Here is a 26100-nt window from a genome sequence, read left to right on the forward strand (position 1 = left end):
GCAGTGTTCACAAGACCGTGGGCCCTGCATGTCCTTCCTCCTTAGCCCTGTGGCAGGCGGATTTGCTAAGAAATTAGATGACGGCCAAGTACGTGTGCTAATAGGCCCTGTACTGGGGAAGGTGCTCCACATGCGCTGGTTGCCTCTATGTAACCCCGTGTGATGTATCTTCCACGAGACGGTTTCCCTGTTGGTAAACTCACGTCTTCCTTGGGCAGAGTCCCCTCTGCCACCAGTCGCGTATTTGTAGAGCCCATCCCCTCTGGGTAGGACCTACCACGGGGACTTCTCCACATGCGACACTGCTGACAAGACTCGGTAAGACCATGTGACGTATTTCCACACAATTGCCTCCCCTTCGGGCAGGGTGTGGTTTCCACGGTGTCTTCCCCTTGGGAAAGGACCCCCCCGATGCGGACACATGTGGCCCCCAGCTGAACAATTTCCACTCTTTTTTGGGGAGAAAAAAGAAGAGAAGAGGCCACGGCTGGGGCGGCCTGTCCCCATTTTTTGCAGTCGACTTGTTCCTGAGGTGTGGGGGACCATACAACACTCGTAGGAGTATTGGGGGAGGTTACGTGATGGCCAGGTGCGCTGGCTACGAGGCACACAATGGTTTGCCCGTCTCGCACCGCCAGTCCAAGTAACACAGTTCAGCTGGTTGTGGCGTTTCGTATAGGGACCCCTAGTGTCACTACATCGACACAACGTCGAGTGAGTGACAGATAGGGAACATCCTGGTTACTTTCGTAACCTTGTTCCCTGATGGAGGGAACGAGATGTTGTGTCCCTCCTACCACAACACTGAGCTACCCGCTGAAATGGCCAGGACCTGTCTCGGCTCCTCAGCACAAAACCTGAATGAGTGGTTGCGAGCCAGCTCCTATTATACCCGTATGTCCGGAGGAGTGGCATGCAAATTCCAGTCGCCAATTCCCACTGGCCTTTTCTCAAAGATCAGAGGTGTTTGGGGCTCCCAAGGGTGACCCCTAGTCCCCTAGATCCATCAGGGAACGGCAATTCTGAAAGTAACCAGGACGTTTTCCATAAAAAAAATGTAAATAAAAAAATGACTTGTAATTACAGTCACACATAAACTTACAAAATGTATATCAGGGTAGGTGTCTTGCTGGCATGGTGTAGAGTACACTGCTAAGAACCATGGTATGGTAACTTGATGTTAAATATGTATTTAAATTAATAGGTGTCATAAATGTTCCTTTTATTAGGCTACTATGAAAATTGTTAATACTTTATTATTACTCTAACTAATAAACTAATTCATAATACACAATAAACTGTTAAGCATTGTATAGCTAATATGAGTGTAGTAATGTTCACATTAACAACTTATCTTGTATTAACATATACAGCCTACATAAAAATGTATGGTTATTTTCTTTCTCATTCGTGTACTATAATGTGCTTTTCTGTGTATAGTGAAATTGTTTTAATATTTAGAAATATAAATTGAAATAATTTGATATCATGAGAAAAAGGCACCATAGACAGCAGTAAAAGGCAAAACAGGGGTGCAAAACATGCAGTATTTTCACAGAGTTTAATTGCTTAAGTTCAATTTAAATGTATATATTTACATTTAGAAGGGAAATAAATTTACAGTGCAAATTATGGTTACTCCAGGAATGCTTGTGCATCAGACGCTGGAAATGTCCCACCCCTTACTGAAACGGAAAATATTATTGGTTAGCAAATATCAATCACGTCTGAAATGAACGTTCTGATTGGTGGATCAGCTTAGTTGGACTGTCTATCTTGCCAGTGCCATCAGTTGTGCTCCCGCAGCTCCATGCGCATTTAGAGAGAATCTCTGTACACTTTAAAATATATACAATTCACTAAACAGTGCTGCAGCAACGCGTTAGTAGATTGAAAAGTTTCGGGTCAAAAGACTCCTAGTTGTTCTGGCGGCCATCCGTATCATCACTTATTTTAAGTGGGCATACGCAAAATCCTAAAAAAGTTAGGTGGGCATACAGCATATGCCTGCGTATGCCCTAGACTACACTGCTGGCTTCAATGTACTTTCAATGGCAGTCAGTCTATATAGATTCTTTTGTTTTTCTTGTGGCTCAACTGGAAAACCATACCATGTCCAATTCCAAGGTCATGGGTTCACATCCCAGGGAACCAACATAATGATAAAATGTACAGTATACCATGACTGCCCTTTGAGTCACTTTGAGTAAAAAAAGTCTGCCAAATGCAAACATATAAATGCATTATAAATGCATACCTAGAAATGCAGTTAAAATTGTTTGCCATTTTCCAACTGTCACAACTTTCATCAAAATTTTGATTGTTACGATGTAATGCTTGTTAGACATTTGATTACGTTTTTCTCCGTTAAATTATCTTTTTCTGTCTCTTTTTCAATCTACTTCTGTTTTCTCATCTCTTGAGGTTTGTGATTTCCAAACATGACTCTCGGTTTGTCACTTTGATCCTTTGATTTGTGTACATCAGTTCCAAAAAATTGTGGATGTTGTGTGGAGTGCATCTGGTCTTCAATAAGCCAAAGAGAGCTCATGTCACCCCCCTCTTGATTTCACACCACCCACTACCTGTAGCTGCCCACATAAAATGCAAGGCTTTGACTCTGGCCTTTAGGACAGCAAATGGTACAGCACCTTCTTCAATTCACTCCTGTCGCAAAGAGGCACAACGTTTATTTCACAATCATTCACTCTCTCTGTTACTCTGTGGTGGAATGAGCTACCAAACTCAACACAATCTGCCAATGCCATCTCAACATTCAAAAACCAGCTGAAAACACATCTGTTCCACATGCACTTGACCAATCCACACTAATTGCCTTTCACTGTCTGTCTCTTTCTTCTGCGCTAGCTTCTGTAATACTCCAGCCACTTTGAGAACTTGGCAGTGCGATACTGCAGATATTGACTTTTGTATGACAAATTGCCAGAGGTGTATAGTAACGAAATACAAATACTTCATTACTGTACTTAAGAACAGTTTTTTTAATATTTGAACTTTACTTGAGAATAAATATTTCTTTGGACGTTTATTTTTACTTCACTACATTTTGAAGAGAAAATTAAAACTTTTACTCTGATAAATTTCTCCAGACACTTTCGTTACTTTTGCGACTGAAACATAGCCGTAAGCGTAAATTGCATGCAGATCGGCGATAGTGATGTCTGATTCGAGAAAGAATCATTTGAGTTGAATCTTTTGATTAATTTGAACTGATCAAAAAGATTCAAAAAGAGGTCTGAATGATTAATTTCATGAATCCGAATTAAAATCACAAGGGAAGTGCATGCCAGATAACGTGTGTACCGTCGTCTGTCTGCACTGGGGAAGACAAGAAACTGCTCATATAAGTTTAAATCTGTTTTTGACTAATTAATTTGATATGTTTTGGCTTAAACATTCTAAAAGCTGTGATATTATGATGAAGATATGTGCTATATATGAAGATATGTGTTTAGGATACCTTTTATATTTAACAAAGGTATTACACGATGTAAATAGTACCACAATATTTATTTTATAAACTAAAGTGTTCTGGGTGGTTGCAAAAGTGTTCTCTTTGCTTTTAGCACATTGATGCTATACAGTATGTTGTTACCAGGGTGTTCTGGGTGGTTGCTAAGGTATACTATTTCTGTTATGTTGTGGTTTAGGCTAAACCGCATTCAAATCCTCCCGAGAAGTTCGTACTTAAAAGGTCAGAAGTCGTAATTGTGATGTAATGAGCGTTCAAGTGATTTTAGTTGGACAGAATGGGCCTGTTTTGCAATTTTTTATCTTTTTCACTTTCACCAATGCAACGCCATGTACATTAGGCAGGTGTGTCTTATTTTAATCATTCTTGTGTTGGCCACAAATATACTGATGGGAAAAGTTATTTTGTTGCACAAGGCTGTCACCTCATAGCCTATAAACTAGCAAAATGAGTTTTATTTTCTGGCAAGCTTTATTCTTCAGCAATAGCACAAAAAATGCATCGAGTCTAAACTGTACAGTCACCAACTTACTTTGTTCTTACCATGCTTCTTAAATTGACATGCCCCCATCTCAGAAAATCGGCATTCAAAGAAACTCTAATTGGATTTACGACTTTGTTGTGCTGTTCATTTATGCTAATCTTGCATATATGATCATTCTGATGTGACCTGAATGCACCAATAATGGGATAGTTCACACAAAAATTAAAATTCTTTCATCATTTACTCACCCTCATGCCATTCCAGATGTGTATGAGTTTCTTTCTTCTGCAAAACACAAATGAAGATGTAAGTGAGATGCAAGCAAGATGTACAGTGAAAATGAGTTACAATTTAGTTTGTTCTCACCCAAAACCGACTGGATCACTTCAGAAGACATTGATTTCACCACTGGAGTCTTATGTATTACATTTTTTGGATTACATTCATGCTGCCTTTATGTGCTATTTGGAGATTCAAAGTTCTGGTCACAATTCACTTAATATGTTTGGACCTACAGAACTGAAATATTTTTCTAAAAATCTTCATTTGTGTTCTGCAGAAGAAAGAAAGTCATACACATCTGGAATAGCTGATGAGAGAATTTTCATTTTTGGGTGAACTATCCCTTTAATTCATGTTGTTTTCTTTGTTATTTTGCACCAGATGCGTAGTGCATTTACTTGGAACTGATTGGTCAGAGCAGTTCTTGAGTTAGTTCCTCCTAATATAAACTCCAGCACCGCACCAACAATCAAATAAGTTGCCATGGATATAATTATCTTTTCCGTAATTTATGAGATTTACTTGTACTTTTGATACTTAACTAAATTTGAAATCAGTTACTTTAATATTTTTACCTAAGTAAAATTTCTCATGAGCTACTTTTACTTGAGTCAGTTTCCATGAAGGTATCTTTACTTTTACTTAAGTATGATGAATGGATACTTTATACAACACTGCAAAATTGCTAGCAATGTTCTTCATTTGTAAGACACTTTGGATAAAAGTGTCTGCTAAATGACTAAGTGTAAATTTAAAAATAAAAATAATCAGGTCATTAAAAAAAGATAATAACAATTTATGGTTAATCTTTAGAAATAATATTTATAAATGTTCATTTTAATACCCAAAGCCTTGTTTAAAGGGATGATGTTCCAAACTTTTATGACTTTCTTTCTTCTCTAGAACACAAAAGGAGATGTTAGATATAATGTTACGCTCAGTCACCATTCAGTTTCATTGCATCTTTTTACCATGTCATTCTGCAAACATCTCCTTTTGTGATCCATGGAAGAAAAAACTAAATCACATGGGTTTAAAGCAACAAGAGGCTGTAGATGATGACAGAATTGTACAATTCCTTTAATACATCAGTCTGACCCCATAAGAGAGACTTTTAAATTCTAGGTCAAACTGATGACTTACTAGCAGTCAAGTGAGATCATGCAGAATAGACCAGAACATTGCAGATCAACTAATGCCAGTCCCAGCTGTTGGTGCGTGCGGGTTAAGATGGATTACATTTTTTGACAATCATCTTAGTCATCCATCTGCCTCTGATTGATAGTATCCTGATATAAAATATCAAAAATAAATCAGGATTGTTTCAAAAACACAAAAAATGTATCCACTATTATATTCATGTAATTTTGACCACAATCAGCTCATACAGATGATACATATCATTAAAATCAACCGCAGTGTTGACTTTCTTTGAAGTGGTGTTCACTCGGAATATTGAACATTCAAATTTTATTCAGCGATGCATTATATGTGGAGACTTTCTCATAACCAAGCAAGTAAAGGCCTACTGGTACTAGATGTACTAAGAATTGGCAGTGTCTTGCATCACAATATATTTGACAGTACACCAGCTGAGGGTGTTGTAGGATATTTTGCATTAATACAGATACCATGTGAAATACGCACGTTAAATATCATGACTATTTCTGTTTGAGGCATAATAATCACAAGCATATTAAACATGTTTAAAAAACAAAATTGCACTAACAGTGATCGGTTTTACCCTTAAAGAAATAGTTCACCCACAAATGAAAATTCTGTTTTCATTATGTATCATGTTCAAACCCATATGTCTTTTTTTCTTGCATGGAACACAAAAGGAGTTATCTAGCAGAATGTCCAGGCTGATATTTTCCATACAATCTAAGTGAACGATGACAACGGCTGTCCCTGGTCCCTATTCAATTTCATTGTATGGAAAAGAGCAGCTTAGACATTCTCCTAAATATCTCCTTTTGTGTTCCAATAAATAAATAAATAAATAAATGACCTGTTCTTTTCATTATAATTTTGGGGTGAACATACCCCAAATAAGATTAAGAATAGAAAAGACTAATCTGACAAGACTATACAGAAGTGAAGTGTCATTGTATAGGCCTAGTGTTTAGTCTGAAAAGAAAGGAAAAAGGCAAAAGAGGAAAAATAAACAGGTAAAAGAGCCTAATTGTATTGTGAGTCACATGATCACTACAAGCACTCCAAGGCCACAGTTACCTTAGAAACAGACCTGTGCTACTCAGTGAATATTTACAGTAATTTTACTAAAACGTCTTTCAAAATGGCTCTGACACTACTTGGCAGAGACAGTATACAGGAGAGTCCTGTAACACAACCTCAATTTCATTGTCAGACACTAAATAAACTGAACAATGGAACAGCCAATGTCATTGTTGCGAGCAGCGTCATTTTAAAGTGACAAAAGCTACCTTTTTGGATTAACGGTTTATTGTGCTTCCCCAATTATTTTTTATTCTGAAATTACAAACTTCACATAGCTGAAGAGTTATTGATGATATAATTCATTTTGTGTGTGTGAAATATTTGTAATTAATGTTGTGACTTCAGCCTAGAATTGCTTACTACAGGGATGGGCAACTTTGAAGGTGGCAAGGGCCAACATTTTTCTCCTTTCTACCAAGGGGTCGGATTACAAATCCGCACTGTTGTTCACCCCCTTACTCAATTTCCTCATTATTGTGAGTAATCTACGCAATACTAATGCAATGTGCTTTTAAAGATTTTTGTTACCAATATTAACATTTTTATTTTACAATATTTATAAAAACTAATATAATTATTTTGTAACTTGCATTTTTACAAAAAAAATGCAGTTCACATGTACAAATTAATGTTCAATTACAAGCAATATACTTCAAACTTACATTTCAAGAAAATTAATCTCATTTGCATTGTCTACATTTGCAACACACAAACACACAAATGAACAGACAACATTTTCAACCCCACCTCATAAAAGAGCTTATAGGTATTAGTTAAATCCAAGTATTATCATAAATAACAATAATGGATACAAGAACATAACATTTCAGTGCATTAATGCAAAACATTTCAGCACCACAATACACACGCACGGACCGAACAGTCCCGTGCGTCAGAGAACATTCTCACTATTTGCAAGACTTTTCAACAATCAGACAGGCATCTCAATCGGGTATTTCTTTAAAGTTTCTCCCTCTGACAATGACTTTTTCGATTTTTGCAAGCACGAGCGAAACAGCATTAGATGTCTTTGGTGATTCTCAAATTCATCATTCCAGAAAATGATGTCAAGCATTTAGCCAATTAGCTTCTGATAGGCAGTGTACTGAATTGGAGGTGTACCTGTGGATGTATTTTAAGGCCTACCTTCAAACTCAGTGCCTCTTTGCTTGACATCATGGGAAAATCAAAAGAAATCAGCCAAGACCTCTGAAAAAAAATTGTGGACCTCCACAAGTCTGGTTCATCCTTGGGAGCAATTTCCAAATGCCTGAAGGTACCACATTCATCTGTAAAAACAATAGTACGCAAGTATAAACACCATGGGACCACGCAGCCATCATACCGCTCAGGAAGGAGACGCATTCTGTCTCCTAGAGATGAACGAAGTTTGGTGCAAAAAGTGCAAATCAATCCTAGAACAACAGCAAAGGACCTTGTGAAGCTGCTGGAGGAAACAGGTAGACAAGTATCTATATCCACAGTAAAACGAGTCCTATATCGACATAACCAAGGATGCAAGGAAGAAGCCAAATGCTCCAAAACCACCATAAAAAAGTCAGACTACAGTTTGCAAGTGCACATGGGGACAAAGATCTTACTTTTTGGAGAAATTTCCTCTGGTCTGATGAAACAAAAATTTAACTCTTTGGCCATAATGACCATAGTTATGTTTGGAGGAAAAAGGGTGAGGCTTGTAAGCCGATGAACACCATCCCAACCATGAAGCATGGGGGTGACAGCATCATGTTGTGGGGGTGCTTTGCACTTCATAAAATAGATGGCATCATGAGGAAGAAAAATTATGTGGATATACTGAAGGAATATCTCAAGATATCAACAATGAATTTAAAGCTTGGTCGCAAATGGGTCTTCAAAATGGACAATGAGCCAGCAGGGAAAACCCACACGGAGGCAGCGTTTATGAATGGCTCATGTTCTCACTGCGAGAACATGACCATGGCAACGTTGCAGTCACGGCTTGCTTTCGTAAGAAAGTAAGCCACCCCAGCAGCTCCCCGCCTCGGTCCTCCTACCTACGGGTATGAGGTCAGCGCGGCTAGCACTGGGGGCGATTTGGGGACCTCAATGGGATCGCCTCCGCCGGGTATCCCCCGCGGACCTCCCATTCCCCAGCACGCTCGTCTGCCCCAATCGGGCTTCCGGATGAGTTCGCCGGCTCGTCCCACGGCGAGTCTGGCTTCTTGTTCGGGGCCGGCGAAGATGATGAGCTCTCGAGCGCAGCATCGGAGAGCGGGCTTGTCCAGTCGGACGCAGAAGCCTCAGCTGGGCTTCCCCCTTCGGGATGGTCGCCCAGTCACAGGCCGATGCCGAAATGACGGACATGCTTTCCCGGGCGGCCGCGAGCGTCGGGCTAGAGTGGAACCCTCCGCTCTCCCCTGAACCCTCGCGGCTTGATGATTGGTTTCTGGGCTCACGGCGCCGCTCAAAACAGCCACGCCCCGCTCCAGTGCTATTCTTCCCGGAGGTGCATGAGGAGCTGATGAAGTCGTGGGAGGCACCTTTTACTGCCCGGCCCCGACTCCGCAGTTCACCCCGCTCTCACTACCCTCGATGGCGGGGCGGCCAGGGGCTATACGGCGATTCCCCCGGTGGATAAGGCGCTCGCGGTGCACTTATGCCCACAGAGCGCCGCCACCTGGCGTGGACGCCCTAAGCTCCCGTCCAAGCCCTGTGGGCTCACGTCGTCCCTGACGGCTAAGGCCTACAGCGCTGCTGGACAAGCCGCCTCTGCCCTGCACGCCATGGCTCTCCTGCAGGTCCACCAAGCCAAGGCACTGAAAGAACTGCACAAGGGTAGTTCCGCCCCAGATTTGATGCAGGAACTGCGCTCAGCGACCGACCTCGCCCTCCGGGCGATGAAGGTCACAGCGCGGTCTCTCGGGCAGACGATGGCCACACTAGTGGTCCAGGAGCGCCACCTGTGGCTCAACCTGGTCGAGATGGGTGAGGCCGACAAGACACGGTTCCTTGCTGCCCCCATTTCCCAGGCGGGCCTATTCGGCGACACCGTTGAGGACTTTGCCCAGCAGTTCTCGACGGTAAAGCAGCAGACGGAAGCAATCCGGCACATCCTGCCCCGGCGCGGCTCAAGATCCCGCACCCCGTCTGCTCGTCGCCAAGGGTGTCCCCCTGCGGTGACTGCACCGGCTCCGCCGCAGCCCACCCCTCCGGCCCGGCCCCGGCGTGGAGCCCACCGCAGGAAGCCGACGCCACCCGTCTCACAGCCGGCGCCAAAGAACCCATGGAGGTCCTCGAAGCGCCCCTGAGATGGGCAACCCAGGGATGAGGGAACCCACTCACGTGAAGCTGGTAGAAAGACCACTCCATCCCCCGGTGGAGGGCCGGGTGGAAAATCTTTTGTTGCCTTTTTGTTTGATTTCGCCGCACGCCCAAGTGGCTGCGGTACCCAACAGTTCAGCAAAAGAGCGGCTTCCTTCCTCCCTGGGTCACATACCCGGTGTGTACAGTCGTCACCACGACAACCGTCCACGGGCTTTTTCTTGCAGGATTGGCGCTCCAGCGGTGCCCTTTCCGCCCCTGAGCGCCCAGCTGTGGCACACAGCCGCCCCCGGTGTGGCAGCCTCCACGGGTTACGAGGACAGGCCTCTTCCTCCCCCGTCTCAGGCTGTTCCGGGGGTGGTCACAAGGAGCCAGGTAAGTGCTTCAATGTCCCTAGACTCAGCACGGCCACGACGTGCTGTGGCACCTCGCGCTCCGCCCCGCCACGAGGCCCCACCTGCCGGTACGTCCGACGACGTTGTCCCCTTGATCCCCCTCGCGCGGAATTTGGATGCATGGCTTGCGCTTTCCAATCCATCGCGGTGGCTGGTCCAGACCGTCCGACTCGGATACGCGATTCAGTTTGCCAGGCGTCCGCCCAGGTTCAGCGGTATTCACTTCACCTTGGTCAAGGGCGAAAACGCTGTCACCCTGCGCACGGAGATCGCTACCCTCCAACGGAAGGGCGCGATAGAACCTGTCCCTCCAGCCGAGATGAAGAAAGGGTTTTACAGCCCCTACTTCATCATACCGAAGAAAGGCGGTGGGTTGCGGCCAATCTTGGACCTGCGAGTACTGAACCGGGCTTTACACAGACTCCCGTTCAAGATGCTGACGCAAAGACGCATTCTAGCGAGCGTCCGGCATCAAGATTGGTTCGCGGCGTTAGACCTGAAGGATGCATACTTTCATGTCTCGATCCTTCCTCGACACAGACCCTTCCTGCGGTTCGCGTTCGAGGGTCAGGCATATCAGTACAAAGTCCTCCCTTTCAGCCCCTCTGCCCCAGTCTCCATGTTTGTAGTAACTCCTTCCCCATTGGGCAGGATCTACCTTGAAGGCTCTCCACATGGTTGGAAAGACCATGTAACGTATTTTTCCACTTCAATATCCCCCCCTCTCTTGGGGCGAGGTGTGGTCTCCGTGGTGTCCTCCCCTTGGGATAATCCCCCTTCTTTTTTAGGGAGTGGAAAAAGAGAAGGGGAAAAGAGGCCACGACTGGGTTAAGCCTGTCTCTATCTTTGGGTAGTCGACTTGTCCCCAAAAAGGGCCGTTCGACACTCATAACTGTGTTGGGGGAGGTTACGTGTCGACCTGGTGTGCTGGCTATGAGGCACACAGCAAGTCTGCCCACCACACACTGCCAGTTCACGTAACACCGTTCAGCCCTGTGGCATTTTGTATAGGGACCCCTAGTGTCACTACATCGACACCAACGTCGAGTGAGTTACAGATAGGGAACGTCATGGTTACTGGTGTAACCTCCGTTTCCTGATGGAGGGAACGAGACCTTGGTCCCTCCTGCCACAACACTGAACTACCCGCTGAAATGGTAGGACCTTATATCGGCTCCTCAGCGTAAAACCTGAATGAGTGGTTGCATACCAGCTCCTTTTATACCCATATGTCCGGGGTAGTGGCATGCAAATACCACTCGCCAATTTTCATTGGCCTTTTATCAAAGACCAGAGGTGTCTCGGGCTCCCAAGAGTGACCCCTAGTGTCACTACATCGACACCAACGTCTCGTTCCCTCCATCAGGGAACGGAGGTTACACCAGTAACCATGACGTTCTATTTCATATGCAATAGGGTCCTTTCATTGTGAGTATGTTGACTGCATGAGTGAATGGTCGTTAACGAGAGTGTAAGAGTGCCACATGATTGCACCCAATGGAATTGCTGCACTGTCCTTCGGGACAAAATACAACTCATAGCAACGGAGTCTACAAAAACAGAAATCCGAAATTATCAGTTATACGTGATAAATCAGGGTTACTAAGACATCCTATCAGAAAATCTCCAAAAATCGTATTAAATGTTAAGTAATCAAACTTGTTTTAAATCTTCCTATCCACACAACCTATTTATCTTGAAGACATCTGCCCTGCATTTGCATTCTCATCCCAATTATATCCCATTAAGACATTAGCCATATGCTTTTGACAATGGTTTAGTCCCCTTAGACTTTCCCCGGTTTGTTTTCTGCAAGCAAAGGATTCACCTTTAAAAATGTTACCTTCCTCACAAGACTTGATCACCCAGATGTTACGTGGTCCTTGCAGGGCCTCTTTACTCTATAATGCCACTCCATACACAACTTGTGTTTATTAGAAATCATGTGATCCCACTAGATACTGAAGTATCAAAATGCACAAACAAAAAATAAAGATAGCATTCACTGTTACACCTACATTCACCAACACACGCACAAGTATTCTGGAGGTGATAACAGGCTTGATTACATGCTTGTATTAGTGGGACAAAGAAAATTATGGCAATGCATTAAAGTCAATGTGAAACGCCACTGGCAACCCTTTTTTACATCCATAATGCAAAGTATTTTGCCTTAGCCATTAACAGATATTATATGGCTCAAAACAAAAAACAAATAAATAAATAAATAAAAATAAATAAAACAACAACACAGTGATAGAGACACATTTACAAGGTGGAGAATTTTAAGGCCTGGACAGACAAAGTAGATAGAGTCATTTTTTATATTATGTCGACTTCAATAACTATCATTTGGATCACAATTTTTACAGTACCCCATCAAGTAAATTTCTGAGTGAACTACGTATAACAAATTCTATTTATTACAAGGTATATTAGTTGTACTAACTTTATGAGCTTTATTTTCGTGAGTGTGCAAAGCACATTGCTACACGCAACGACCGTGTGAAACAGCTTATCCAATTTTCATGAAAGCAATAATTCTAATCGCAATATTCGTGCCAGAGCAAAGCACAAGTGGGCATGGGTGGAAGTGTTTGTGCTACTGTGGTGGGTGTATTGTATGTTAATGAAGTGCCGCAAAGTGCAATTTGCTATTTTCTTGAGAAATAGGTCATTGTGCTAAGTCATTTTAAAACCAAGTCTTAACTCAGTGCAAAGTTTAAACTCAGTTCCTGCATTTGCAGGTGGTCATTAAGTTAATGTCTCTGAAAATATAGTGGAATATAGTGGAACATCAAATTATGTCCCTGAAGATCACTGTTGTAGCCATCTTATATGAAACAAAAATGTATGAGATTTGTGTTAAACTATCCATAGTTCATGGTTTATTTTTCAGTTAGTATTATTAAATATAAATTTACAATTGTATTTATGATCTAATATGTATTGGTATTTTTCCACTTGTTGCCGTCGAGTGATTTTTAAGTCACTGCAAAATGTGCCGTTGGAAGAAGTTGGAGATAGTAAAATGCTTGGAATTGGTATGATTTTTTGACCTCTTCATTATTTTGATTATATTTTCGTTTTGTTTGAAGTGTAATTTCAATTTAGAAATATCAATACATAATATTATAATATATACAATCACATAATATAATACAATACAATGTGTAATATAATACAATCACTGTTAATACTAGCCATGATTTGTATGTCAGTAGATGAAAATTGATTAATAATCCTTGCATTCTCTATAATTTCTTCATCCAAATCCTGACAAGAATCACATTATTATGTATATAAAAGGAGTGTGTCACTGTCATAGAAATATGCCCGACAATCATCAAGGACGCAGTTAATGCACAAAAGAACGTAATTTTTAATTCCTCTATCTCATTACATACAGTCCATTTACATTACCGACTTCTTATGAATGTGCTGTCTTTGTTTATATTGCTGGTGCTTGAGGGAATGGACTATATAATAGGATAGTGGAACAACCAGAGAAAACCTCCAAACTAAATTGATCCAGCCCATTTGCGAGTTGGGTGGGCAATTTCATCAAACCCACCTGTGCCTAGACTTAGCACATGCTTGCACAAAAATACCAAAACTTCATGGCCATGCCCACTGACTTTGCAATTATGACTTATGGCATAGCATTGTGCTTAATGCTAGCACTCTTAAAATAGGGCCCTATATGTACAAATGGCAAAATTAAAAATATCAAATCTGCACAAAAACAATATCATGGACCTCAGACATTGTACTTTAAAAAAATCGGGACCTGGACTGTCAAACTAGAGCTAAATTAAATTAATCTTCATACTCTATAAATAAAAAAGGGTTATTTACAGATTCATTGATCATACAAATATTAATCAGACCTTTGTATTCTAACCATGAACAGATTTGTTTATTGTTTCAAAACATGACTGACAACATTCGGAATGAAACAGCAATAAAATTGAGCACACTGCAAGATTAAAATGTTCAATAAGGTCTTAAAGGAAACTAATCTCTTTTTCTCTGAAGCTGGCACACTGGAATATGACGTTATGCACTCCTGCACAAAGCACAGAAATGAGACTGGAGATAATGTGCCCTTTATATTGCAATCTGTATATTAATTTAGAAGTCTTCGCTCTCCTTACAACATTCTTATTGTACCAGAAATGTATGATTCGTCATGTATTTTAGCTAATAAATCAATAGCATTTTCTGCTATTGTGAGAAAGTGACCACTAAAACAATAGATGAATTTGAACCCAATAGGGTGATAAGACCAAATTTGGTTATGCCCTTATATCAGCGGTCACCAAATAGCAGACCGCGAGACATCTTGACATTCGCTGCCCCATGTCACCGTTTCTATACATCAAGTGATTAGCGCGACAAAACAATGGAGTTGTGTACAGCGCAAGTGCTTGGGCGCAGATAGCACTGATCTTTCAGTGCTGTATCCTCAAATACTTTTCTCTTTTACAGAACATGCTCCATTTATACCCTTATGCGCTCTGCGCGCAGAGTTGCAGTTGGGGTTATTTTAATTACAGTAGACCATAGCTGAGAAATACAGTGAGCAGGAATATACATGGATACTGGTATCTTTCGTAAAACACACTGCAGAAAATGAGAATGAAGCAAAGTGAATTCAACTTCATGTGTCTGAAATGAATCCAACCATTCAGCTAAACCATGTTTGTGACAGGACAATGTGCTTCCAGAGTGCCTTTAAACTATAACGTTTTTTTTTTCCATCTAAAATTAGCTTTATTAATCAGCATGTTTCGAGCCTCTCACAAACAGATAATTTTTATGAAAAATTATACTCATTCAGATTTTCTCTTCGGAGCCGAATGGTCGATGTTTACTGAGCTGACTGTTCATTCACCTCTGCTGGATCTGACAGCGCATTTCAGCGGCTTCTCCCTCCTCTGCACTGGTGCACTGCAGTGAACGCTCCTGGGAGCTTCAGCAGAAAAAAGAGAGTATATTTTTCTAAAAGAGTATATTTCTCTAAAAGAGCGGCACACACGGAACGTCTTTTTAAAGACGCATCTTTTTAAAGATGCCTTTGCGATTGTGTGTTGTTCCTGGTTGCGGTCGTTACCTCTCAACTTCTGATGGTCACGATCACTGTCTTTCGTGTCTGGGCGCGACCCACGTGGAGACAGCGTTCATGGATTGATCATGTTCTCACTGCGAGAACATGACCATGGCAATGTTGCGGTCACGGCTTGCTTTCATAAGAAAGTGGCTTGCGCTTTCTAATCCTTCGCGATGGCTGATCCGGACCGTCCAACTCGGCTACACGATTCAGTTCACCGGGCATCCGCCCAGGTTCAGCGGCATCCACTTCACCTCGGTGAAGGGCAAGAACGCTTCTACCTTGCACAGAGATCGCTACCCTCCTACGGAAGGATGCGATAGAGCCTGTCCCTCCGGCCGAGATGAAGAAGGGGTTTTACAGCCCATACTTCATTGTACCGAAAAAAGGCGGTGGGTTGCGGCCAATCTTGGACCTGCGAGTACTGAACTGGGCTTTACACAGACTCCCGTTCAAGATGCTGTTGCAAAATGCATTCTGGCGAGCGTCCGGCATCAAGATTGGTTTGCGGCGGTAGACCTGAAGGACGCATAATTCCACGTCTCAATTCTACCTCGACACAGACCCTTCCTGCGGTTTGCATTCGAGGGTCGGGCGTATCAGTACAAGGTCCTCCCTTTCAGTCTGTCCTTGTCCCCTCGCGTCTTCATGAAGGTCGCAGAGGCAGCTCTTGCCCCGTTAAGGGAAGTTGGCACTTGCATTCTCAACTATCTCAATGATTTGCTAATCCTAGCCCACTCTCGGGATGTGCTGTGTGAACACAAGGACCTGGCGCTCTCGCTCCTCAGCCGACTAGGGCTTCGGGTCTACTGGGAAAAGAGCAAGCTTTTCAGCCCGTGGACCGACCTCTCATTTCTACGGGCAGGTGTTCCCCTAGAGCAGGTCTCCAGGATCGTTGTGGTTACGACAGACGCTTCCAAAACAGGCTGGGGCACTGTATGCAACGGGCACACAGCCGCCGGCTTATGGACGGGCCCGGGGCTGCGTTGGCACATCAACTGCCTCGAGTTGCTGGCAATTCTGCTCGCCCTGAGAAGGTTCCGGCCGTTGATCCAGGGCAAGCATGTGTTAGTTCGGACAGACAACACGGCAGCAGTAGCATATGTCAACCGTCAAGGCGGTCTGCGCTCCCGTTGTTCATCCGCCGTCTCCTCCTCTGGAGTCAGCAGCACCTCAAATCACTGCAAGCCACTCATATCCCGGGTGACCTCAACACTGCAGCGGACGCGCTGTCATGGCAGGTTACTCTCGAGGGAGAGTGGAGACTCCACCCTCAGGTGGTCCAACTGATTTGGAGTCGATTTGGACAGGCACAGGTAGACCTGTTTGCCTCCCAAGAATCCTCCCACTGCCCGCTCTGGTACGCCCTGACCAAGACACCTCTCGGTATAGACGCGCTGGCACACAGCTGGCCTCCTGTACTTCGCTAATATGCGTTTCCCCCAGTGATCCTACTTGCACAGGCCCTGTGCAAGGTCAGGGAGGACGAGGAGCAGGTCGTCCTGGTAGCACCCTACTGGCCCATCCAGACGTGGTTCTCGGACCTCACGCTCCTCGCCACAGCCCCCCCCCCGGCGAATTCCTCTGAGGAAGGACCTTCTTTCTCAGGGATGGGGCACCATCTGGCACCCGCGACCAGACCTCTGGAATCTCCATGTCTGGCCCCTGGACGGGACACGGAAGACCTAAGTGGTCTACCACCCGCGGTGGTCATTAGTAGACACGATTACTCAGGCTAAGGCCCCCTCTACGAGGTGCCTGTATGCCTTTAAGTGGCGTCTGTTCGCTAAGTGATGTTCTTCCTGACGAGAAGACCCCCAGAGATGCGCAGTCGGATCAGTGCTTTCCTTCAAGCAGGAGAGGTTGGAAGGGCGGCTGTCCCCTTCCACCTTGAAGGTGTATGTAGCTGCTGTAGCGGCACACCACGACACAGTGGACAGTAAGTCCTTAGGGAAGCACGACCTGATCATCAGGTTCCTGAGAGGTGCCAGGAGGCTGAATCCCTCCAGACCACGCCTCGTTCCCTCATGGGACCTCTCTGTAGTCCATCAGGGTCTACAGAGAGCCCCCTTTGAGCCTTTTCAGTCAGCTGAGCTTAAGGCACTCTCCTTGAAGACTGCCCTCCTGACTTCGCTCACTTCAATCAAGAGGGTAGGAGACCTGCAAGCGTTCTCTGTCAGCGAAACGTGCCTGGAGTTCGGTCCGGGCTATTCTCACGTGATCCTGAGACCCCGACCGGGCTATGTGCCCAAGGTTCCCACCACCCCTTTTAGGGACCAGGTGGTGAACCTGCAAGCGCTGCCCCAGGAGGAGGCAGACCCAGCCCTGACGTAGCTGTGTCCGGTGCACGCTTTACGCATCTATTTGGATCGCACGCAAAGCTTTAGAGTCTCTGAGCAGCTCTTTGTCTGCTTTGGTGGACAGCGGAAAGGAAGCGCTGTCTCCAAGCAAAGGATCACCCACTGGCTCATTGACGCCATAACTATGGCATATCACGCCCAGGACGTGCTGCCCCCGGTAGGGCTACGAGCCCATTCTACCAGGGGTGTAGCGGCCTCCTGGGCCTTGACCGGGGCGCCTCTCTAACAGACATTTGCAGAGCAGCGGGCTGGGCAACACCCAACACCTTTACAAGGTTCTACAACCTCCGGGTGGAACCGGTTTCATCCTGTGTAGTGGCACGCACAAGCAGGTAAGTCCGGGACAGTCGGCCGGGTGTATCGCTTGCGCATAGTGCCTTTCACCACCCCCTGAGCTGAAGACGTGCGCCATTAACTCCCAGTAGTGTTCACAAACTGTGTTCCCTGGTTGATTTCCTCCGAGCCCTGTGGCAGACGAGTTTTCGGAGAGACTCGCTGCCGGCCCAGTACACGTGCTAACTAAAGCCCTGTACTGGGGTAGGTGCTCCGCATGTGGCAGTTCCCCGTAGGTAACCCCATGCGATGTATATCTTCCACTAATTTGTTTCCCTGTTGGCAAACGGCATCTTCCTTGGGCAGAGGCCCCTCTGCCCCAGTCTCCATGCTTGTAGTAACTCCTTCCCATAGGGTAGGACCTACCATGGGACTTCTCCACATGGCATACTCCCGTCATAGCTCATGCGACGAATTTCCACTTAAATAGCCCCCCCCTCTCTAGGCGAGGTGTGGTCTCCGCGGTGTCCTCCCCTTGGGAGGGACACCCCCAGACTAGACCTGGTCGGCCCAGTCGGATAATCCCCCTTTTTTTAGGGAGTGGGAAAAAAAGGGGATAAGATGCCACGACTGGGCTAGACAGTCTCTATCTTTTGGATATTCGACTTGTCCCAAAGGGCTGTTCGACACTCATAACAGTGTTGGGGGAGGTTACATGTCGGCCTGGTGCGCTGGATACGAGGCACACAGTGCTCTGCTCGTCACACACCGCCAGTTCACGTAACACCGTTCAGCCTTGTGGCGTTTTTGTATGGGGACCCCTAGTGTCACTACATCGACACAACGTCGAGTAAGTGACAGATAGGGAACGTCCTGGTTACTTGCATAACCTCCGTTCCCTGATGGAGGGAACGAGACATTGTGTCCCTCCTGCCACAATGCTGAACTACCCGCTGAAATGGCTGGGACCTTGTCTTGGCTCCTCAGCATAAAACCTGAATGAGTGGTTGCATACCAGCTCCTTTTATACCCGTATGTCCGGGGGAGTGGTATGCAAATACCACTCACCAATTTTCATTGGCCTTTAATCAAAGACCAGAGGTGTCTCGGGCTCCCAAGAGTAACCCCTAGTGTCACTACATCGACACAACGTCTTGTTCCCTCCATCAGGGAATGGAGGTTACGCAAGTAACCAGGACGTTTTACTAGTAGCATAGTGGAGTTCTCATGGGAATGTTTCCATTATTTGATAGTCTGACCATTTATAGGTCTACTTAACTTTGGCTAACAGTATTTTTAAGCTTCACTATTGTGCTGTACATTTTTTGTTGTTGGTAGATTTTCATTTTAAGGAAAATATAAAAATTGTCCATTCAGACTTTTAAATTTTCTAAATTTTCTCTCAGGGGATACCCCTGAACCCCCAAACAATTTCCTTAATAGTCACAAGGCCTCCTATGCCCCTTGAGTATCTAAACATATTCAAACACAAATACTGGACTGTTATCATTCAGCTTCAAAATGAAGAGTTGATTTTATCTTTTAATATTTATAACAAAGTGCTCTTGATTGATGAACTCATTGAAATATTTTAATCTTTTGGTAGAAGATCCCCCAAATGCCACTACTTTGGCTTTGTCTCTGGAGCCCCAATGTCCTATTCCTTGCCCAGTTGTAAAGAAACTGTTTTGACTTTGATGTTTTTTTTTTCTTTTTTTCGCCTTTTACAAATTACTATTACTGCCAACATGGAAATGTACAATTAGGCCTATTATTTAAAAAATGTACCATTCCTTATGTCATTTCATAGCTATGCTTACTACTAACACCATGTAAGTTATTGTCCGGACCTTTGCTGGGAAGGAAATCTAGAGTGGACCTCTTGGAACTTTAATTGAATACCTCTGCCTTATACAGTAGCACATCTTGCCCCACACCATATGGTTTTAGAGCTAATGAACTATCAATAAGGTTGCAGTGGTGAGATGTATAGTTTTTCTAGACAAGTCTCCTTGCCCAAAATGTTAATGATTCATTGAGATGCAGAGCAAATGTGAGGCAATTAAAATGCTCCTCGAATGCTGTTCTCAAAGGATAGCTGAGCGTGACATCGATGATAAAGAGTAATTATGTGAGGCTTGCTGTGATCAAACAGGCCCCACTGCTTATTAGGGTTTTTCTCCTCTATAAAAGAAGAACACAATAGCATATTAAAGGTAAATCCTGTGCACATTAAGAATCATAATTGAAACAATTATCCCATAAGGCTTTTGGCGTCCTTTAACTGAAGAGTGGCATCATGCGCAGTAGGGTGGTCCATGAAACTATGGTAAAAAATAAACCTCAAGAGAACCTATGTCCACAAGTCTTAATTTATACTACTTTATCTATATAAAATACAGTATATTCAAAATTTGAAGGAGATTTGGGCATATTCAGAGGTTGCCCAAGGACCCACATTGTTCCCACATTAAAAGTATCTATACTGTATATAGTAACTTACACACTTCATTGGTTTAGAATGGTGATTAGATAAATCAAATGTAAGTTAGCTATTCTTTGTCAAGTTGTTGCTGACAAAACAGCTGGAACATTTTAGCTTTACTATTTATGAGACTATAGACAGTAACTGTAAAACTGTGTTGTTCTTGCCATTTATTAATGAAGTGAAAAACTATTCTGCAAAAATAATCTAGCATTAAAGCTGTTTTCAAAACTTTTACAGTGACAAAAAGTAGTAGTGCTGAAGTATAGCTAATAGGGACAGGTTCTGACAAACTGTCTGGTTCACACCTTACAGCTAACTTTCTTTATCTTATGATGTTCTTCCACACAGAGCAAAAAGGAAACTTTGAAAGATGCAGCAAGTTCAGCCATGTCCAAAGTTTTCGACATTTTCGAGCTGAAGAAGAACTGACTAAGGTGTAATGATCATGATCTGGAAAATCAAGAGCTCTTTAAAAAATGGCTTTTCCATCTTTTTGATGTTGCCACAAGTGATGCACTCAAAAAATTGAAAATTGAAGAAGGCGACAATTTATTTTTATGCAGAGAAGTGATGTTTTGTCCTGTAGCATGGCAGGCATTGATGTTTGGCTTTCTAAGAAGGAAGCCAGAAAAAGAGAAGGAGAAGAAAGTTTCTACAGATATGCAGAAAAGCAAGAATCAACAAATGCGGAGGCTGTTACTATTCCCTGAAAATGATGATCATTCTGATGACTTAACTTCGTGCTCATCTGATTCAGATGACGAGTTTAAAGGTTTGCAGTCCTGGCTTGAAGTTGAAATCTAAGCCAAAGCAAGCCAATGTCAACATTCTTGCACATCCCGACATTGCAGGATCTTAATCTACCAGACAGAGGTGCCACATATGTTGTTGGTGCAGTTGCAAAGGCTCTTAGTCATCATATTAACGCCATGACATTGTCAAGGACCTCGATCCGATTCCTCATAGCATCAGTGTATCACAAAACATGACTTAGACCAGAGCTGAGAGCTAGACCAGTAGGTTTATTTTATGTTATCTTGACAATATATCTAACTTGCTGCATCTAAATTCCATATTTTACTGTATGTGTGTTTTTTTATTCTCCATATGCAGTTGAATAAAAAATTATGCTAAAATTCTGTACTTGAAAAAAATTTTCTTACATTTTTGATGCACTTGAGGGACCGCTAAATATTCACCATAAAGCTTAACATTTTGTACAAGCGTTAGAGATGAGGCACAGAACAAAAATACATTTGTGTAGCTCAGCGAGTATTGACGCCACCCCTGGAGTCACAAGTTCGTGCTGAGTGACTCCAGCTAGGTCTCCTGAGCAACCAAATTGGCCCGGTTGCTAGGGAGGGTAGAGTCACATGGGGTAACCTCCTCGTGGTCATGATTAGTGGTTCTCACTCTCAGTGTGGTGCATGGTAAGTTGTGCATGGACCACGGAGAGTAGCATAAGCCTCAACATGCGGAGTCTCCGCGGTGTCATGCACAACGAGACACGTGATAAGATGCGCGGACTGTCGTTCTCAGAAGTGGAGGCAACTGAAACTTGTCCTCCGCCACCTGGATTGAGGTGAGTAACCGCGCCACCACGAGGACCTACTAAGTAGTGGTAATTGGGCATTCCAAATTGAGAGAAAAGGGGATAAAAAAATAAAAATAAAAAAAAACATTTGTGGGGGTAAAGTACTATCAAATTTAGTTTCTGCACCTGCCTAATGTGCAGTCATTGGTTAGAGAAAAACAGGAATATATATATATATATATATATATACCAGGGCTAGTTGTTGATGCTGTATATTCTGGTCAGTGGGTATTCTATGTATTCTCCGTTATCAAAGACTCTGTTTGACACAATAACAGCAGGATGCACAGCGCGAATCAGATTAATACCTGCCCTTCATTTGTATAAATTTGCTCTCGCAGTTTCCATTTCTGAAATGGCTTTCAGGCTTGATAAATCAATTTGCGGGTACAATTTAATTAATTTTCATCCACACCGTCATCTAAGATTATACACCTTTTACAGCACTGATGGTTAGGTTTAGGGTTGGTGTTTGTGTTTGGGTTAGTGCGTACTGTAAATCAAATAGACCTTTGACTGTATTGTATCATTCACAACTAAAAACGTCCTGGTTACTTTCGTAACCTTCGTTCCCTGATGGAGGGAACGAGACGTTGTGTCGATGTAGTGACACTAGGGGTCACTCTTGGGAGCCCGAAACACCTCTGCTTTTTTGAAAAAAGGCCAATGAGAATTGGCGAGTGGAATTTGCATGCCACTCCCCCGGACATACGGGTATAAAAGGAGCTGGTATACAACCACTCATTCAGGTTTTGTGCTGAGGAGCCGAGACCAGGTCCCAGCCATTTCAGCGGGTAGTTCAGTGTTGTAGCAAGAGGGACACAACGTCTCATTCCCTCCATCAGGGAACGGAGGTTACGAAAGTAACCAGGATGTTCCCTATCTGTCACTCACTCAACGTTGTGTCAATGTAGTGACACTAGGGGTCCCTATACAAAACGCAAAACGCAAAACTAGCTGAACTGTGTTACGTGAACTGGCAGTGTGTGCCGGGCAGACTGCTGTGTGCCTCATAGCCAATTCACCAGGCCGTCACATAACCTCCCCTAAAGCTCTTATGAGCGTCAAACGGTCCATTAGGAACAAGTCGGCTGCCTAACTATAGGGACAGGCTAGCCCAGCCGAGGCCACTTTTCCCTCTCTTCTCTCCCCAAAAAGAGTGGAATTTGTTAACTGACTGGGAGCCATAAGTGTCTGCGTCTGGGGTGTCCCTCCCAAAGGGAAGACACCGCGGAGACCACACCCCGCCCAAAAGAGGGGGGGTATTCTGAGTGGAATACGTCACATGGTCTTACCGAGTCTTGTCGGAAAAATGTCATGTGGAGAGATCTCATGGTATGTCCTACCCGAAAGGGGAGGAGTTTCTACAGAGCATGGCAACTGGGGGCAGAGGGGCCTCTGCCCAAGGAAGACACAGTTTGCCATCAGGGAAACAATTCTGCGGAAGATATCACATGGGGTCGCCTTTGGGAAACCAGCATATGTGGAGCACCTACCTCGGTATAGGGGCTCATTAGCGCATGTACTGGGCCGGTCAGCGAGTTTCTCCATAAACTCAACTGCCAGAGGGCTAAGGAGGAAAGTTATCCAGGGATCACAGTCTGTGAACACGACTGGGAGTCAAGAACACACGTTTTCACCTCACGGGAGGGGAAAGGCGCTATGCGCAAGCGGTACACCCCGCCAGTTTGTCCCAGAACTTACCTGCTCGTGCCTGCCAATACACGGGATGAAACCGGCTCAACCCAGAGATTGTAGAATCTCACAAAGGTGTTGGGTGTTACCCAACCCGCTGCTCTGCAGATATCAGCCAAAGAAGCGCCACTGGCCAGGGCCCAGGAGGCCGCCACACTCCTGGTGGAGTGGGCTCATATCCCCGCAGGGGGTGGCAAGTCCTAAGCCTGATATGCCATCGCGATGGTGTCAATGACCCAGTGGGCGATCCTCTGTTTGGAGACAGCGCTTCCTTTCCGCTGTCCACCAAAGCAGACAAAGAGCTGCCCGGAGCTTCTAAGGCTCTGCGTGCAATCTAATTAGATGCGTAAAGCTCGCACCAGACACAGTAACGCCATGGCTGGGTCTGCCTCCTCCTGGGGCAGCGCTTGCAGGTTCACCACCTGATTCCTAAAAGGGGTCATGGGAACCTTGGGCACATAGCCCGGTCGGGGTCTGGATCACGTGAGAGTAACCCGGACCGAACTCCAGGCACGATTCGCTGACAGAGAACGCCTGCAGGTCTCCTACCCTTTTGATGGAAGTGAGCACAGTCAGGAGGGCAGTCTTCAAAGAGAGTGCCTTAAGCTCAGCTTACTCCAAGGGCTCAAAGGGAGCTCCCTGTAGACCCCGAAGGACTACAGGGAGGTCCCACGAGGGGACAAGGCACGGTCTGGACGGACTCAACCTCCTAGCGCCTCTCAGGAACCTGATGATCAAGTCGTGCTTCCCCAAATACTTACCATCTACTGCATCGTGATGAGCCGAAATGGTGGCTACATACACCTTCAGGGTGGAGGGAGACAGCCGCCCCTCCAGCCTCTCCTGCAGGAAGGAAAGCACTGATCCGACTGCACATCTCTGGGGGTCTTCGCATCGGGAAAAACACCACTTAGCGAACAGACGCCACTTCAAGGCATACAGGACATTTAGGTCTTCCGTGTCCCGTCCAGGGGCCAGACGTGGAGATTCCAGAGGTCTGGTCGCGGGTGAAAGAAGGTCCTTCCCCAGGGGAATTCGCCCGGGGGGGGGGGGCTGTCGCGAGGAGCCGTCCGGACTAACACGTGCTGGCCCTGGATCAACAGCCGAAACCTCTGCAGGGTGAGCAGAACTGCCAACAACTCTAGGCAGTTGGTGTGACAACGCAGCCGTGGGCCAGTCCAGGAGCTGGTTGTATACGGCGCCAACCATCTTGGAGGCGTCTGCTGTAACTACGACGTGCCTGGAGACCTGCTCTAGGGGAACCCCTGCCCGTAGAAATGCAAGATCGGTCCAAGGGCTGAAGAGGTGGTGACAGATCGGCGTGATGGCCACGCGATGTATCCTGTGGCACCATGCCCATCTCGGGACTCGAGTCTGAAGCCAGTGCTGAAGCGGTCTCATATGCATCAACCTGTGCGTTGTGGCCGCCGCTGAGGATGCCATATGCCCCAGGAGCCTCTGAAAAAGTTTCAGTGGAACTGCTGTTCTCCGTCTGAACGCCTTCAGCCAGTTCAGCACCGACTGTGTGCGCTCGTTCATGAGGCGCGCTGTCATCGAGACTGAGTCCAACTCCAAACCGAGAAAAGAGATGCTCTGAACCGGGGAGAGTTTGCTCTTTTCCCAGTTGACCCGAAGCCCCAGCCAGCTGAGGTGCCGGAGCACGAGGTCCCTGTGTGCGCACAGCAACTCTCGAGAGTGAGCTAGGATTAGCCAGTCATCGAGATAGTTCAGGATGCGGATGCCCACTTCCCTTAGCAGGTCAAGGGCTGCCTCTGCGACATTCGTGAAGATGCGAGGGGACAAGGACAGGCAGGAAGGGTCTGTGTCGAGGTAAGACCGAGACGTGGAAGTACACGTCCTTCAGGTCTACCACCGCGAACCAATCTTGATGCTCGCTAGAATGCGTTTTTGCATCAGCATCTTGAACGGGAGTCTGTGCAAAGCCCGGTTAAGTACTCGCAGGTCCAGGATTGGTCGCAACCCACCGCCTTTATTTGGTACGATGAAGTAAGGGCTGTAGAACCCTTTCTACATCTCGGCTATCAAGCCCTTGCGCGGAAGGGTAGTGATCTCCGCACGCAAAGTAGCGGCATTCTTGCCCTCAGCCATCATGACAGGTTGGAAGCGCGACGCCGCTCGAACCTGGGCGGGCTGCCTGGCGCCCAACTGAGATCGGCCGTAGCTGGAGTCAGACGCGTCCCTAGTCCATCAGACCCAATCCCATGTAGGCATGGTTGTGAAAGAGCTGAGCGCAGAGGTGGGGGGACTGCCACTGGAGCGCCATACATGCAAAGATGGAATGGTGGACGGTGGTCGTCGAGCAGAAGGGGTGCGGGGTCTTGAGCCGCGCTGGGGCAGGATGTGCTGTATGGCCTCCGT

The 26100-nt window shown here is 45.2% G+C and overlaps 1 protein-coding gene across 6 annotated transcripts in view; it reads right to left on the reverse strand.

Moving 5' to 3' along the window:
* LOC127440320 (catenin delta-2-like) overlaps nt 1-26100 on the reverse strand; it is a 150535-nt gene that overhangs the window by 109864 nt on the left and 14571 nt on the right. For 5 of the 6 annotated variants that reach the window (XM_051696847.1, XM_051696845.1, XM_051696844.1 and 2 more), the window contains exon 2: nt 4226-4262. The exons of the other annotated variant lie outside the window; for it this stretch is intronic. The gene's annotated coding sequence lies outside the window, so the exon portion shown is untranslated. The remainder of the gene's footprint in view (nt 1-4225; nt 4263-26100) is intronic. 6 annotated transcript variants of the gene reach the window in all.

The sequence above is a fragment of the Myxocyprinus asiaticus genome, chromosome 5 (assembly GCF_019703515.2).
Source record: "Myxocyprinus asiaticus isolate MX2 ecotype Aquarium Trade chromosome 5, UBuf_Myxa_2, whole genome shotgun sequence".
Lineage (NCBI taxonomy): Eukaryota > Metazoa > Chordata > Actinopteri > Cypriniformes > Catostomidae > Myxocyprinus > Myxocyprinus asiaticus.